The sequence below is a fragment of the Ochotona princeps genome, chromosome 28 (genome assembly GCF_030435755.1).
Source record: "Ochotona princeps isolate mOchPri1 chromosome 28, mOchPri1.hap1, whole genome shotgun sequence".
Taxonomy (NCBI): Eukaryota; Metazoa; Chordata; class Mammalia; order Lagomorpha; family Ochotonidae; genus Ochotona; species Ochotona princeps.
This window is the reverse complement of record NC_080859.1, coordinates 22,890,427-22,905,272: the sequence shown is the minus strand read 5'-3', so window position 1 is coordinate 22,905,272 and position 14,846 is coordinate 22,890,427.

Genomic DNA, 14,846 nt, shown 5'->3' with positions numbered 1-14,846 from the left:
TTTTTAAAGATTTATTTATTTTTATTGGAGAGGCAGATATACAGAGAGGAGGAGAGACAGAGAAGAAGATCTACCGTCCAATGGTTCACTCCCCAAGTGGCCGCAACGGCTGGTGCTGCACCAATCCGAAGCCAGGAGCCAGGAACTTCTTTCCGGGTCTCCCATGCGGTTGCCAGGGTCCCAATGCTCTGGGCCGTCCTCGACTGCTTTCCCAGGCCACAAGCAGGGAGCTGGATGGGAAGCGGAGCTGCTGGAATTAGAGCCGGTGTCCATATGGGATCCCGGGGCGTGTAAGGCGAGGACTTTAGCTGTGAGGCCATGGCGCTGGGCCCTGTTGCAGCCATCTTGAGAGTGAATTGCACATGGAAGATCTGCCTGTGTTCCTCTTTCTTTCTGTGTCATTTCCTTTCTCAGGTAACTTTTACAATTAAATAAATGTTAAAAAAAATACGATATGGGAGGAAATTGCCAATTCCATGGAAGCATTGTGGCACCAGTTTAAAACACACATGCCTGTTTGATCTCAGTAGGCTCTTGTCCTGGGCCTCCATGCCGTTCCCCGAGTTTGGAGCCTGTCTCTCACCAAAGCTATTCTGCCAGGCACCATGCCCCCACAGCTCTCGGTTGAGTCAGGCTGCCCTCACAGCTCCTCTGAGCCTGAACACTCTCCGCCCTTGGGGGTTGGCCTCTCCATCTGTCAGAGCCTGGTGCAGCAAGCAGGGTGGCCTGCCAGCCCTGGGGACGCAACTCCTGTGGGTCAGCCTCAGCCGGGAGCAGGGACCCGTCTGGGTGACTAGCCCAGTCCTCTGTCCTCCCCCAGGGGACAGAGCTCTAGGGACACTCAGCAGCTTTCTTGGGGTTCACGTGAACCCCAGTTTTATTTCTCTCCTCTTTTCCCATCTCACTTTGTCTCATGCCTCCATCATTACTGCTTTTTGGTACGGTGTGTCCTCTGTAAAGTGGTTGAATGCAACTCTTGGTGACGGGGTCTGCTTTTCGGAAACCCTAGGCTGGGACATGGCGGGGCCCTCTGGGTGTGGATTGTGGTTTCCTTACACTTCCCTGTGTCTACACTCTTGCTGTTGGTTTCTATTCTACACTGATGGATTCTTTCCTGCACACGCTGGTTCACTCCCCCAAAATGACTGCAATGGCCAGAGTTGAGCTGACTCAAAATCAGGAGCCAGGAGCTTCCCCTGGGCATCCCACATAGGTGCAGGATCTCAGGGCCTTGGGCCGTCCTCTACTGCTTTCCCAGGCCACAAGCAGGGAGCTGGATGGGAAGTGGGGCTCTGGGACATTAACTGGTGCCTATAAAGGATCCCAGCGTGTGCAAGGCAAGGACTTCAGTTACTGTGAGCCGGGCCTAGAATTTTTTTTTTTAGTTGACTTTCTTTTCTGATAAAGGTGAACCGGTACTTTCATTACTTTCCCTCTTCAGCTTCAAGCACCTCTCACGCTGCAAAATTGCCAGAAAGCAATTCCACAAACCCCGAATCTTCCACCGCTTCTGTCCCTATTACGTTAGAAATAGCTATGTCTGGTTTAGTTCAATCTCAGAAATAGTAGCTGCCATATCTGCAGCACCAGCAACCTGGCACACATGGCATCCTTCTCAGGAGTCGGTGTCCTGTATTAACAGTCTGCCTCTCTCTGTTCTAGATCAGGATATTGAGACCCAGAGAAAATTAGTGGCTACTGAAACCTAGCGTGTAAATAGTTCAGCTGGCATTTGTGATTTTTTTCCCCCACTGTGTTCATTTTCATTTTTTTTAAAAAAAGTTTTGAGACATTTTTAAAGGTTTGTTCATCTGGGGTGAGCGTTGTGGCCTAACAAGTTAAGCTGCCACTTGCTGTCGACATTTCATAGGAGTGCCAGTTTGGCTCTCAGCTGCCCAGTTTCTGATCCAGCTCCCTGCTAAGTGCTTGGGAGAACAACGGAAGGTGGCCCTGCGCTTGGTCCTTGCCACCATTGTGGAGGCATGGATGGAGTCCCAGCTTCTGACTTCAGCCTGGCCCATACATGGCTGTGGGACCATTTGGGGAATGAGCCAGTGGGTGGAAGACCGCCCTGTGTCTGTTTTTCACAGAGGAAAATATTCCATCCACTAATTCACGCTAGCAAAAAAAAAAAAAAAAATGACATACTAGCAAGAAACTGGATCTGAAGTGGAGCAGTGGGGACTCAAATCTTAAAAAAAAAAAAAAAAAAATCCAAGGAATAACAGAACAAATACCTACATGTGTATCGGTAAGATTTAGCTGTGCTGGAAATGTGTATTTGTTTTCCAGCTTTCTCTGTAAGGAGATAAGACACTAGCGAAACTGTTTCGTCGCCCTTCCTGCCCTCTGTGCTGATAGAACTACTCCCACGAGTAGGATGTAGTTGCTTTGTGTCCACTTCAAAACATCATATTCATACCTTAGTATCCCACTCATGGCCACCCACTCAATGCATTTTTTTTTTAAAAAATTGTTTATTTTCATTGGAAAGTCAGATATACAGAGAGGAGGAGAGACAGGGAGGAAGACCTTCCGTCTGATGATTCACTCCCCAAGCAGCCGCAATGGCTGGAGCTGAGCCAATCTGAAGCCAGGAGCCAAGAACTTCTTCTGGGACTCCCATGCATGTGCAGGGACCCAAGGCATTGGGGTGTCCTCGACGGCTTTCCCAGGCCACAAGCAGGGAGCTGGATGGGAAATGGGGCCACTGGGATTACAACCGGCACCCAAATGGGATCCTGGTATTTTCAAGGCGAAGATTTACACCACTAAGCTATTGCGCCGGGCCCATCAATGCATTTTTTAAAGATTTACTTCTTTATTTTTATTGAAAGGCAGATTTACCGAGAGAAGGAGAGACAGAGAAACAGGTCTTTGGTCTTCTGTTTCACTCCCCAAGTGGCCGCAATGACTGGAGCTGAGCTGACCTGAAGCCAGGAGCCAGGAGCTTCTTCTGGATCTCCTACACAGGTGCAGGGGCCCATGACTTTGGGCTGTTCGCTACTGTTTTCCCAGGCCACAAACAGAGAGCGGGGGAGAAGTGGAGCAGCTGGGATACGAACCAGCACCAACATGGAATCCCAGTGCATTCAAGGCAAAGATTCAGCCACTAGGCCATTGCGCTTGGCTCTCTCATGCATTCTGAAAGTCATCAAGAACCTGTCTTTCTTTGAAGAATGCAATGAAATTTGTTTGGTTTTGATTTATAAATGTCAGTCTGTGGTCTGAGAGAGGGATATTTTATGTGTTTTTTTCTAGCCTGCAGCACAATAATGAAAAAAAGTAGTAATAAACTTTACCATAGCAGAGCAGTAAACTACCGGCCAAGCATCTCTATGAAACAAACATCTCTGGTGAAAAATACTTAAATAAAACCAACCATATAAACTTCTGGAAACTTGCTTTAGGTACAAGGGAAAGTCTCCAGAGATGGTGTGTTGCATAAAATCCTACATCCTGCATTGTTCCTGCTCATATTTTAGTTTGTCATCTTTGTTTTGATGAAGATCATGACCCCAGAAGTCAGGCAGCTCGGGTTGAGTTCCAGCATTACCAATACTAGTTGTGAGACCTTGAGTCAATTTCCTGGCTTCTCTGCATCTTAATTGGTCTATGAATTCTAGTGAATCCTGGTGACGTCTGTTTAATTGGGTTGTTGGGAGAGTTCATTGAGTTAGAGCAAGCCAAACCCCTGGACTTGGCCCGGCACAGGGAGGCCTTGGTAGCTGGTGTTTGTTGTGGTGATTGTTAAAAATTCCCCTTGTCTTTAAGACGATTGTTGGTTTGTTTGTGTCTGGGGATGGGGGATGAAGCTATCTGCTGAAGCCCAAGTGTAACTCATATCGCAGCACTGGGTGAACTTGAAATCAATAGCTGGAGGAGAAAACTTTGTGCCGTTGTTCTGTGGTGAGCTTGGTAACCGAGCTGTCGTCCTCAATAGGGTTGTCTCTTCTAACTCTTGTGGGATGTCCCCCATGTGTATACAATTTCATTTCAGGAGGAATGGATGGATGGTTGGATTACTTCCTCTGTTTCTCTATGAAAAGCCTCTCTGTCCCTCCTCCTCTTTGTATATCTGACTTTCCAATGGAAAAAATAAGTATTTTTTTAATTAAAAAAAAAAAAAGCTTCCTGTGTCTCTCTGGTCTGTGTTCTGTATCCACGCAAAGGCTCTCAGGATACACGTGGGGGTGTGGAATTGCTGGATCGGGATGGAGCCTGAGTCTGTCGAATGACAAAGCCCCGTATGTGCTTCGTTCCGCAAGTAGATTCGCATGTGGAGACAAATGAGCAATGAGGCAGGTGGCGAGGAGGGGGAACCTCCCCCAGGGGCACCTTGTCCCTCACAGACAGCAGGCATTTGGAGAGGCCCAGGGTAGCAGAGACATCCAAAGTGGCCTCACGCATTTAGGTGAGTCCACAGCCAGTTTTTCTCCCGAATGTAATAGACACAGAGAAGAAAATGAAAATACATGGATATTGTCAACAAGAACAGGTTTTATTCCATGCATCAGAGTTTGTTAGAAGAAAAAAGAGTTCAAATGTTATGAATTCAAAAGACATTGAAGTCATTGACATCTGTGGCAGACTTGAGAGAGAGTGGTGATTTGTGGGGGCAAGAAGAGCCGAAGTAATATTTCTTTTTCTAGTCTGACCTGGTGAGTCTTCTGGCTGAGCCAAGAACTATGTAATTGTCTGTACATCATGGAGCCCAAGGAATGATTGGGTGGTGCGGCTTTATTTCAGACTTGTGGTGGAGCAGTTCAAGATGTCAGAGGAGTCAAGGCTTGTAGGGAAGAAGGGAAAGAGGGTGTCGGGGCCTTGGTGGGGCAGCAGCACAATCGATGAATGTCCTGGTTTGCTGAGGCCAAGTCCAACACCCGGCTGAGGATGCTATCGGTTCTGTTTCGTAAAATCCACCCCCAGACAGACTTCACAGTCTCCCTCAGACAGACCCTCAGCGTCTTACAGCCTTAAGTTGTTTTGGAATAATCAGAGAAAAGGGCTGGACGGGTGCTATGCCATGATGGCTCCTTGAGCAACAGGAAGAACACTTCCGATGAGTGTAGAGGAAGATGAGCAACATCTTCCTAGGGACATGTGGAACCTTCCTCTCCCCTCCCCTCCCCCCTCCCCCCTCCTCCCCTTCTTTCCCTTTTCCTCCCCTCCTCTCCCCTCCCTTCCTCTCCTCTCCTCTCCTCTCCTCTCCTCCCCTCCCCTTTTCCTCCCCTCCCCTCCCCTCCTCTCCTCTCCTCTCCTCTCCTCCTCTCCTCCCCTCCTCTCCTCCCCTCCTCTCCTCTCCTCCTCATCTTCTTTTCACTCCTCCTTCTTCTCTTTTTAAATAAGGAGGCTTTTAATTCATTCCCTCATTTTTACTTATTCGAAAGGTCAAAAGGGAGAGATATCTTTTGTCCTTCTGCTGGTTTATTCCTCAAGCACCTGTGATAGGCAGGCCCGGGCCAGGTGGAAGCCAGGAGCTGGGAACTCCATCCTTGTTTCTCACGTGGCTGGTAGAGAGCCCTAAGAACTTGCACCATCCCTTTCTATTTTCTGGAGTGCACATTAGCAGGAAGCTGGAATCAGAAGTTGGGCGAGGGCGGACCAGGCACTGTCGTCGTTCCCAGTGGTGTCCTGACGGCTGTGCCAAATGCCTGTCCCCAGGCTGTTATGCCTCTTGCCCTCACCTTGTCTCAAGTGCAGCCATGAGCAGAGTGGTGATGTTTTTGGACAATGACATGCCACCATGACTGCACCACATTGTCTGTGCCGTCACAGTCCACACCACCTGTGACGTGAATGGCCACACTACGATGACTGCGTAGTGACAAAGTCACCTGAGGATGCACCTCCCAGTCGGTACCGCCAACATGAAGTGGCACATCCCTGCGACACAGGTCTTTTGCAAGCAGAGTTGATGTGGACGAGAGGGCGAGCGGACAGCCACACTCCAGCCTCTGTCAACTTTGATGAGGAGCAGCCTGACTCTACCAGCAGGCCGTTATTCTTTCCCATGTGTCCGTGACCTTTGGGACTTGATCATGAATGACCCCAGGGTTAGCCCGTCAGATGAAGTGGAGGAAAGAGGAGATTCAAGGCAAAGAGAAGTGAATGGTGCTTTTTCATGAGGCATAGCTTAGAGGTCTTTGTCCGAGTGACCCAGTTACCATGAGCCCTGAGCTGTCTCCCCGCTTCTTGTTTTTGGGTTCTTGCCTTTTCCTGTAGACAGCTTCTATCTGGAATTATCCTATTGATTTCCCATGATGTTTATAACTAATAACAGATGTTATATTAAAAACAATAACCATAGCCGCCTCCCAATATTCCTTGGCTTCTGTTGTTATCCATCTTAGATGAAAATAACCCCCTTAATAAAAGGAGAGAAAAAAAATGAACGCATGATAAACTAAACTAAAAAGAACCCCTCCCCCCAAATGCAAAATCTCACAGAAAAAAACCATTGGCTAAGCAGATCATCCTTTTTTTCGTAACTAGTATCACTTGTAAGTGTAAAATTCATGGAGGACAGAAAATGAGTATGTCAAAGGGAAACAGATAAGCTGTTCTTTAGGAGTGTCAAATCTGTTACCATCTTTTGATGAATGGCTTTTAGGATAGATTTGGGGTTTCCTATGACAACACTGTTTAGCTCTTCGTGCTGCTGTTTCAGAAAGCTGGAGTAGCGAGTAGAAAGCACAAGGGCTTCGGGTCGGATTGGCTTCAAATCCTAGCTGCGACACGGATATGCTATGTAGTCGCTCCGAGGGTCCTGCTTCCCATCAATAAATCTTTCAGGCTGTTACATGTTATAGTACATACACACACACGTGCTTACACACATCCCCACACCCTTACACACCCGCATACTCCCACATGCTCACACTCACACATGCTCGTACCTCCCCACACTCCTGGGGCACACCCACACATACACTCCTGCACACGCATACACTCGCACACACCTGCTCACACACTCACTCACCTTCACACACTCTTTGGATGTGTCTCCCAGGAGCCACCTGCTGGTGGATGTTTGCTACCCAACCCATCCACTGGTTTCATCACAAGCCTATTCTTTCAATTTCTAGTTGGTCACAACAGATTACAATGAGGAATACTAGGTGTTGTAAGCATTTCTAATGCTTACTTAATTAAAAAAATTAGAATCTTTATGAGGTATAACAGGAACTGTTTTGATCTCAACACCATGTAAAAACCTTCTATGATTTGGAGCCAGTGCTGTGGTGTTGCAAGTTAAGCCGCCACCTGCAACCCTGATATCCCACATGGGGTACTGCTTGTTCTGCCTTCAGCCCAGCTCCCTGCAATGGCCTGGGAAAAGCAGCTGAAGATGGCACAAGTACTTTGGCCCCCGCCCCCACACAGTAGACCTGGATGAAGCTTTAGGCTGTGGGCTTCAGCCTGGCTGTGGTCATCTGGGGAGTGAGTCAGCGAATGGAAGATCTCCACCTCTGCTTTGTCTCTGTAACTCTGACCTTCAAATTCAATAAGTGCATCTTTAAAAAGCATCTTACGGTTCTATGTGATTCTGACTGCCGTACGTTCTATTTTTTTCCCGTTACCATTTTGTTACGATTGTATTCTTGTCACCCACTGACGCTTTGCTCTCTGGGGAGTTGAGCACTGGGATGCATCACTGGAATGGCAGGGACCAGGGGTCATCGGCTTGGACTCTGAAATCGGACGCAGTGTTCAAACCTCAGCTCTGCTACCTGCAAACTGGAGAAAGTGACTTACAGTACTCGGAGTTTCCCCATTGCACAGTGTCATAACACAGCCCGGCTAGGAGGAATAAATCAATGCATCGTGATACGGCCTGGCCCTTGTCTCAATGGTTTGATTGGCCAAAGTCTGAAAGAACGAAACTGTTATTTTTCCAATGATTAAAAATTGGTAAATAGGGGATACTGTGATGGCTCAATGGACTAGTCCTCCAATTCTTTTTTTTTTTTAAGCTTTATTTGTTTTTATTGGAAAGGCAGATATACAGAGAAGAGGAGAGACAGAGAGGACCAGTGCTGGGGCTGGTCATCAGGTGTCCCATGTGTGTGTGTCTATAGGTGCCAGATGTGGGCTGGATGCTGGCTGTGCAGCTGTGTGAACAGGGGGTGGATGGAGCATCTTCCTGCCCTGGCACGCCCTGTTTGGGAGCAGAGAATCACCCTGGACTATCACCTGGCCCAGGACGGCTGCGGTGGGGTCACCTGGAGGTGAGGGTCCAGGGGAGAGAAAGGTGGGTGGCGGATTTCAAGCCGCTCTCTCCTGGGCTTCTTGGGGGACAGCCTGTTTCCAAAGCGACGGATGACGGCAGGAAGATGGCAAGAGATGCTGACAGAATCAAGTGGCGAAAGGCTCAAGTCTACCATGACTGAAACTCTCCCAGCCTTGTCTCCTCTTCTGAAAATGGAAGAATATAATTTCTGTTCCTTGGTAGAGGTGAGAAATGCCAGTGACGTGCTGTGCGGGGTGCCTGGCCAGAGTTAAGGCTCTGGGAGTGGTAATTCCCAGCTGCCAGCAGGTGTGGCGGGGTCATGACGTCAGCCTGTGCTATTGGTGTCCCCGATGCACCTTTCCTTCGGCGGTGTGAAGCTCTGTGGTCTTCTAAAACATTATTTATTATCCCCACACTTCTCACAGTCATAAATGTCTTGTTTTTGTTCTCTTCCATTTCTCCACTGCTGTGTATTTTAGAACTAATATGTCCTCAGTGGAACCCAGGACCCAGCTCTGATAGCAACAGCCAGGTTCAGCTCAGGGAAATGGCTTTTGAGAGGCAATCATTGGTTATTACCAACAGCTCCCATGGCCCAATCTGATCCCTGCAAAAAGAGATCTCAGCCGCCTCATTCCGAAGCCGTTACACTGCGGGAGTCCAGTGCTAAGGTCACAGATGACGTCACCCAGGGACGAGCTCACGCAGGGGTGGATGACGTCACGCTAGGGTGCTCATTCACTCACCAGCACTGTTGGTGGCTCTGGTCTGGTCCATTGTTGTGACTGGCTGAAGCGAGGCTCTCTAAGGCTGACATCGCCGTGGGTTGGAGACGCGGACTGTTTTGGGAGAAGCATAGGAGTGACGGACTATTAGGGAGTTTAAATCTTGGAACCAACCGGAAGTTGCCTCTCTTGGGCGGGTCAGTATCCCCCTTTGTTGGAAACACATCTCTTTAGGTGTGTGCACTGGTGTGTGTGTGTGAATGAAAGTGGAAAGTTTGGTAAGGACCAGACGTCTTGGTCCTGTAGATCGTGAAAGCATCAGAAATTCATCCTAGCTGTGAAGGTAAGCATTGCAGCGGAACAGGAAGAAGGGATGTGCAAGGCTACTTCAAACTATCTGTGGGAAAACGGAGCTAGAAGGGAAGTTTAGGCACAGCACGTTAACCCTCCACACCGCTTATGAGCATACCCGGTTTGAGACTCAGCTGCTCTGCTTCCGATCCAGGTTCCCGCTGGAGTGCCCGGGCGGCAGCAGAGGTCTCAGGGCGTGGGCTCTTGCTGTTCATGTGGGACACCTAGGTGGGGTTCCGGGCTTGCGTCCCAGCCTGACCTAGGCTCTGCTCTTGAGGGCATTTGAACCAGCATGTGGAAATTCTTTTTTTTCCTTTCCTTTCTCTGACTTTTGTATAAAAAAATCATCTTTAAAAAAAAAGATGAAATTTATTTTGATGTAAACATTTTTGAAAGCCATGCATAGTGCTGTCATAAGACACATTTTTGGTGACCTTTTTGAATATCCTTCACATGTTTATTTCTTTATGTAAAAGATAACAGACACACACACACACACTCACACTCACACACTCACAGATGAGCAGGAAGAGGGCCCATCTGCTACCCACTCCCCAAATGCCCTCAACAACCCCCTGCTAGGGCTGACACTAGGAACAAAATTCAGGCCTCATATATGCGTGGCAAGAACCCGTTACAGGAACCATCACTATTGCCTCCCAGAGTGTGCGTTAGCAAAGAGCTGGAGCCAAAGTTGCAGGCACAGAATGAAAGCCCTCTAGTGGGACACAGCCATCCTAAAGGGTTCACAAACTGTCCTGTCATGATTGGCTGCACCCCAGCCACCACTGCGCGCCAGGAGGCTGCCCAGTGCTGTGCTGAAGGGCAAAAGGGGCGTTTGTGCTTCTCCGTCAACAATTCCGTAATGTTTGCTCACTGAAGGAAGGACGTGGAGCCTTGGCAGAAGTCACTGGTGCTTGTGGAAGGAAGTTACAAGTGGTTGGGCATGGTGAGGATGGCGGCTGTGATTACAGCTGCTTCGTGAAATGGATCGTCCGTTGTAACGGGAAGGATGATCCTGGCATGGGCAGTGGCTGTTGGAAGTAAGATGGGGGTAGGGAAGGTGTCGCATAAAGAGGCCAGGAAGAATAGCACTGGCTGATGTTTGGGCTCCGGAGTGACGTTTCTGAATCTAAAGAGGATGAGGAGGTGGAGGTGGGGAAGTCAGGGGACCACACACGGACTACGGGGTTGGGCTGTTTTCCTGCGTTGGTGCACACGATGCTGGGACACACCTGAGGCCCGTGACAAGGCAGTGATATACAGAAGGATGGTAAGAAGTGCGGAAAGACGCCGCAAGGCAGAAGCGTTCTGCCACAAGAGGCGTTTTCACCCGTCCCTTGGAGAAGCGGAAGGGCTGTGTAGCTGTCGGCTGCTCAGATAAACGAGCGATGTGGAATTACGTTGGGACATGTTCCAAGCTTCCAGGGTTATGTAAAGCTTTCATTTGACTACTGAGGAAAGCAAATTGTTGCCTTTTCTGATTAGACATTTATACAGTTCTTTGTACTTGCAAAGAGGCTCTGGTCTCCTAACATTGTAACTCTGTAGGACAGGTATTTTACGTTTGTTTGATGGCTATGGAGTCTGAGGCTTACGATAAGTAGTTTGGCCTGGTGCTACACAATAGGTAGCCGAGTTTTTCTTCACACAACACGCTGGTTGGTGATTTTTAACAAAAAAATTTTTTTTCTTAGAAAAAGACTTATTTTTATTTGAAAGGCAGAGTTACAGAGAGAAAAGGAGAGATAGAGGGAGCTTTTTCATCTGCTGGTTCACTTCCCAGAGCTGGGCAGACCCAAGCCAGGAGCCAGCAACCTCCTCTGAGTCTCGCATGTGGGCGCAGGGTTCAAGGACTGGGAGCATCCTCCACAGCTTCCTGAGGCCATAAACAGGGAGCTGATCAGAGGTGCAGCCGCCGCGACTTGAGCCAGTGCCCAGATGGGATGACAGCCAACAGACAGAGGCTCAACGTGCTCCGCCACTGTGCTGACCCCAACCCTGGGCTAGTTCGACCCCAACCCCTTATTTGGTTGGGTCTCCTTTAAATTTCTGGATCCAGCAATGCATCCCTGTGAATTACCAGTGACCATGGGATATCCATTTGTTTCCCAGCAGCTGAGGCTCGTTGGATGCCTAGCACACACAAAGACCTGGACAAGCACCTGTCCCTGGTCCTCCTCCCCCAGGTCAGTCAGGTCTAGCTTGCACTCAGTGATGCTGTCGAGCCGAACAGATCCCTGAATCAGAAACCTGGGTCGCATGAGGACCCAGTAGAGGAAACACGATGAATGGTAGGCGAGACTAGCAGCTAGGAACACGTCTGGGTTTCCCATGTGGGTGACCAGGGCAGCCCAGTGGCCCAAACACCCAGCGAATGCTCTGTGGTTGTGGAAGAGGGTGTTCATTTCAGCTCCTGCCTCTGGGCTCTGAAGCTTCTCTTAGCTGGGTGCTGCCCCCTGCAGGTGACTCAGTCCAGCAGCTTTTGAAAGCTCCGCAGGTGGTTCTCTTGCTCCAGGATTTTCCCAAGGTGGCATCTCTTTTTCAGAAAATGGCTTCTAAAGTCTCTTGAAAATTCATCTCCCAAGGGCGCAGCGCAATGGCTCAATTGGCTAATCCACCCCGTCAAGCGCTAGGATCCCATATGGACACCAGTTTGTGTCCCGGCAGCTCCACTTCCCATCCAGCTCCCTGCTTGTGGCCTGGAAAAGCAGTCGAGGATGGCCCAAAACCTTGGGACCCTGTACCTGCATGAGAGACCCAGAGGAGGCTCCTGACTCCTGGCTTTGGATTTGCTCAACTTCAGCTGTTGTGGCCAATTGGGGAATGAACCAGTAGATGGGAGATCTTTCTCTCTGTCTTTTCTTCTCTTTGCAAATCTGCCTTTGCAATAAATTAAATAAATAAAAAGTAACCTCCCACCCTTTCCCCTGCAGCCCCATTGGCCTTGTTCCAGCGTCCTCAGTGATTACCTTCCTCTTTTACGGCTTTTCCGTCTCTACGTCCGGAGCAAGGCTGTGTTTTTACAGAGCGTGGCTGGAGAAAGAGGAGCTGTCAAGGAAACGGAACAGTATTTCAGTGTTTTTCTTTGTGAAGCTTTGCACAGCAAGACTATTGCATCACAAATCTTGTAATTCCTGGGAAACGGGTAATGACGTCTAGAAGCTACTCGCTCTGTGTGTGTACCCTCGCTCCGGAAGTAAAGCGCAAACGACAAAATAAACTTGACAGCTTCCTTTGAAGTCATTTTCATCCGGCCCCTCAGAGAAATTTCTTTTGCAAGCTCTGAGAGTGAGCAGTCTCTGTGGGTAATCTGACAGCTGCCAAGGGCAAAGTGAGAGAGCCCTTTACCGCCCCTCTCTGCAGGATGCTGGGTCACGGCCATGTCCACCAGCACTGCCTTCATCCAGGGCTGCTCTGATCAAGAGTGCAAATGACAGGAAATGACATTTGCATCTGGGAAAAAAGGGTACGTGACTGTGGGCTCCTGGAGTCTCCACTCATCTGTCAGCTGTGGTGAGATGTGTGCTGACCCAGGTTAAGACTTCAGTTCTTGCTGCACCCCTGAAGGCCCCGGGGGTCTCCCTTGTCTGAAGCTGTCTGATGGGACACCAAGGTGGATTCAGTCCAGAGCTGAAGGTCTTCAGCATTGCTTGGCTAGTCTTGTTTCGCGTTGGAAGGTCAGCTCTTGTCCTTAAAAACCTCAACCTGGCATTTTTCCAGTTTCCATAGAAGACTGGTTTTTCAAGAAGCAAGTAGGGTTTTGACCTTTAGCACTGTCTTTTACCATTAAAATATAATTCAAGAAAATCATTCAAGTTTTCTTGGGGGAGGGAGTTTCCTTTTCATCTCCTCTTTTCAATAAAGAAAAACAAGGTTTTCAGAGGTGTTGAATTTGATCTTGCTGCTTCCGATGGGACTTGGGTGCTGGCACTTAGATGATGTGTTTTGTCACCTGTGGAACTGGGAACACAGTTTCTTCTTTGCACTGGAGTAGGTAAGTCTGACCTGAAGGTTTTGATGACCTATTAGTGTTTATAGGGACCTTCTGTTGCAGCCAGAACGCCTCGGGGAGCGTCCGAGGTCTGCTCATGACCACTTGGAGGAGGGGATGATGAATTGAGTGATTTGACTTCACAGCTCTACAGTAGACCCTCTCATGTTTTTCAAGGGCAATGCATTGGAATCCTGTACCGAAGCTCATCTTCAGAGATCTCTGTAGGGCAAAATATGCTCCTGTGTACCCCACTAGGAGATGCACAGGCCCCCGACCCTGCAACAGTGCTCCCCAGCCAGGGCATTGGAACAGTCAGATTACCCTGGAATTGTGAGCCGGCCCACTGTCCTCCCCAGAGGCTCGGGGGTGAGGGGTGAGCAGGTGCCGTTGGTTGGGCTCACGTGTCTGGTGGACCCTCCTGCTTCCACTCCAGCATGGGAGCCACTTGCCCACAGGAAAGTTGAAGCATATCTGGGCTCACATTGGAGACCTGCTACACCAGATGTGAAACTGAGAGTGCCAACATTGGCATTCCTGGTTGGTACTTGGGGTTAGCTCTGAAGCCTTAGCCTAACTGATTCCTTCCTTTTCACGTTCTGGCACTTGCATCTTTTAAAGCCTGGCTCCTATCATAGCCTACCTCTTGGATTGCCTCAACCCAAAGAGCTCGCCTTCTCTGCATTTTTAATTCACTCACTGTCTGGATGATTTATTTAACAATTCAATTAGCAAGTGAAGCCCTAGCTTCTGTTTCACTTGAATGCAATTTGTCTTATATTGTGATTTAATTTATCACTTATCTTGGTCTAGTGGAAAGAAGAGTGACTTGAATTTCAGTTCTGGTTTAACATGGAACTGAATTCTGAGCGAAGTATTAAGCCTTTCTGGAATTGAGAGCCTCAGACCGCACCAACTTAGCTCTTTCTACCCTTGTTGTTGGAATGATTTGATTTGTTTGATTTTCAGTGAGCCCTGACTCCTGGTATTCACACCCATGTATGATCCTGCATGCGTGAGTAGGGACTGTATGCCTAGAATGTGATAACCAGGGCCAGTACATGGGCTCAACCTCCGCCCTGTGACACCAGCAGCCCTGTGGCGCCAGTTTGTGTCCCGACTGCTTTACTTCCAATCCAGCTCTCTGTTTATGGCCTGGGAAAGCAGTAGAGGATGGCCTAGGTCTTTGAGTCTCTGTACCCATGTGGGAGACCCAGAAGAAGCTCCTGGCTTCTAGCTTTGGACTAGCCCAGTTCTGGATCTTGTTGTCATTTGGGGAGTGAACCATTGGATGGCAAAGCTTTTCTCTCTGTTTCTCCTCCTAATAAATAAATCTTTTAAAAAAGAATGTGGTAACTGTAGCCAGATGTCACTTAGGTGGTGAGCCTAGAAGAGACTGTGGTTTGGGCTTTGCTGGTATTCGTTCCAACTTGCTCCCTTCATCCTGGGGTTGATGGACAAACTCCCTGGAGAGAGCAGCAAGGGCCTACAGCCATACTCTGACAGCCTGTGAGGGACTGGGTCTTTCCAACAATCACTGAAC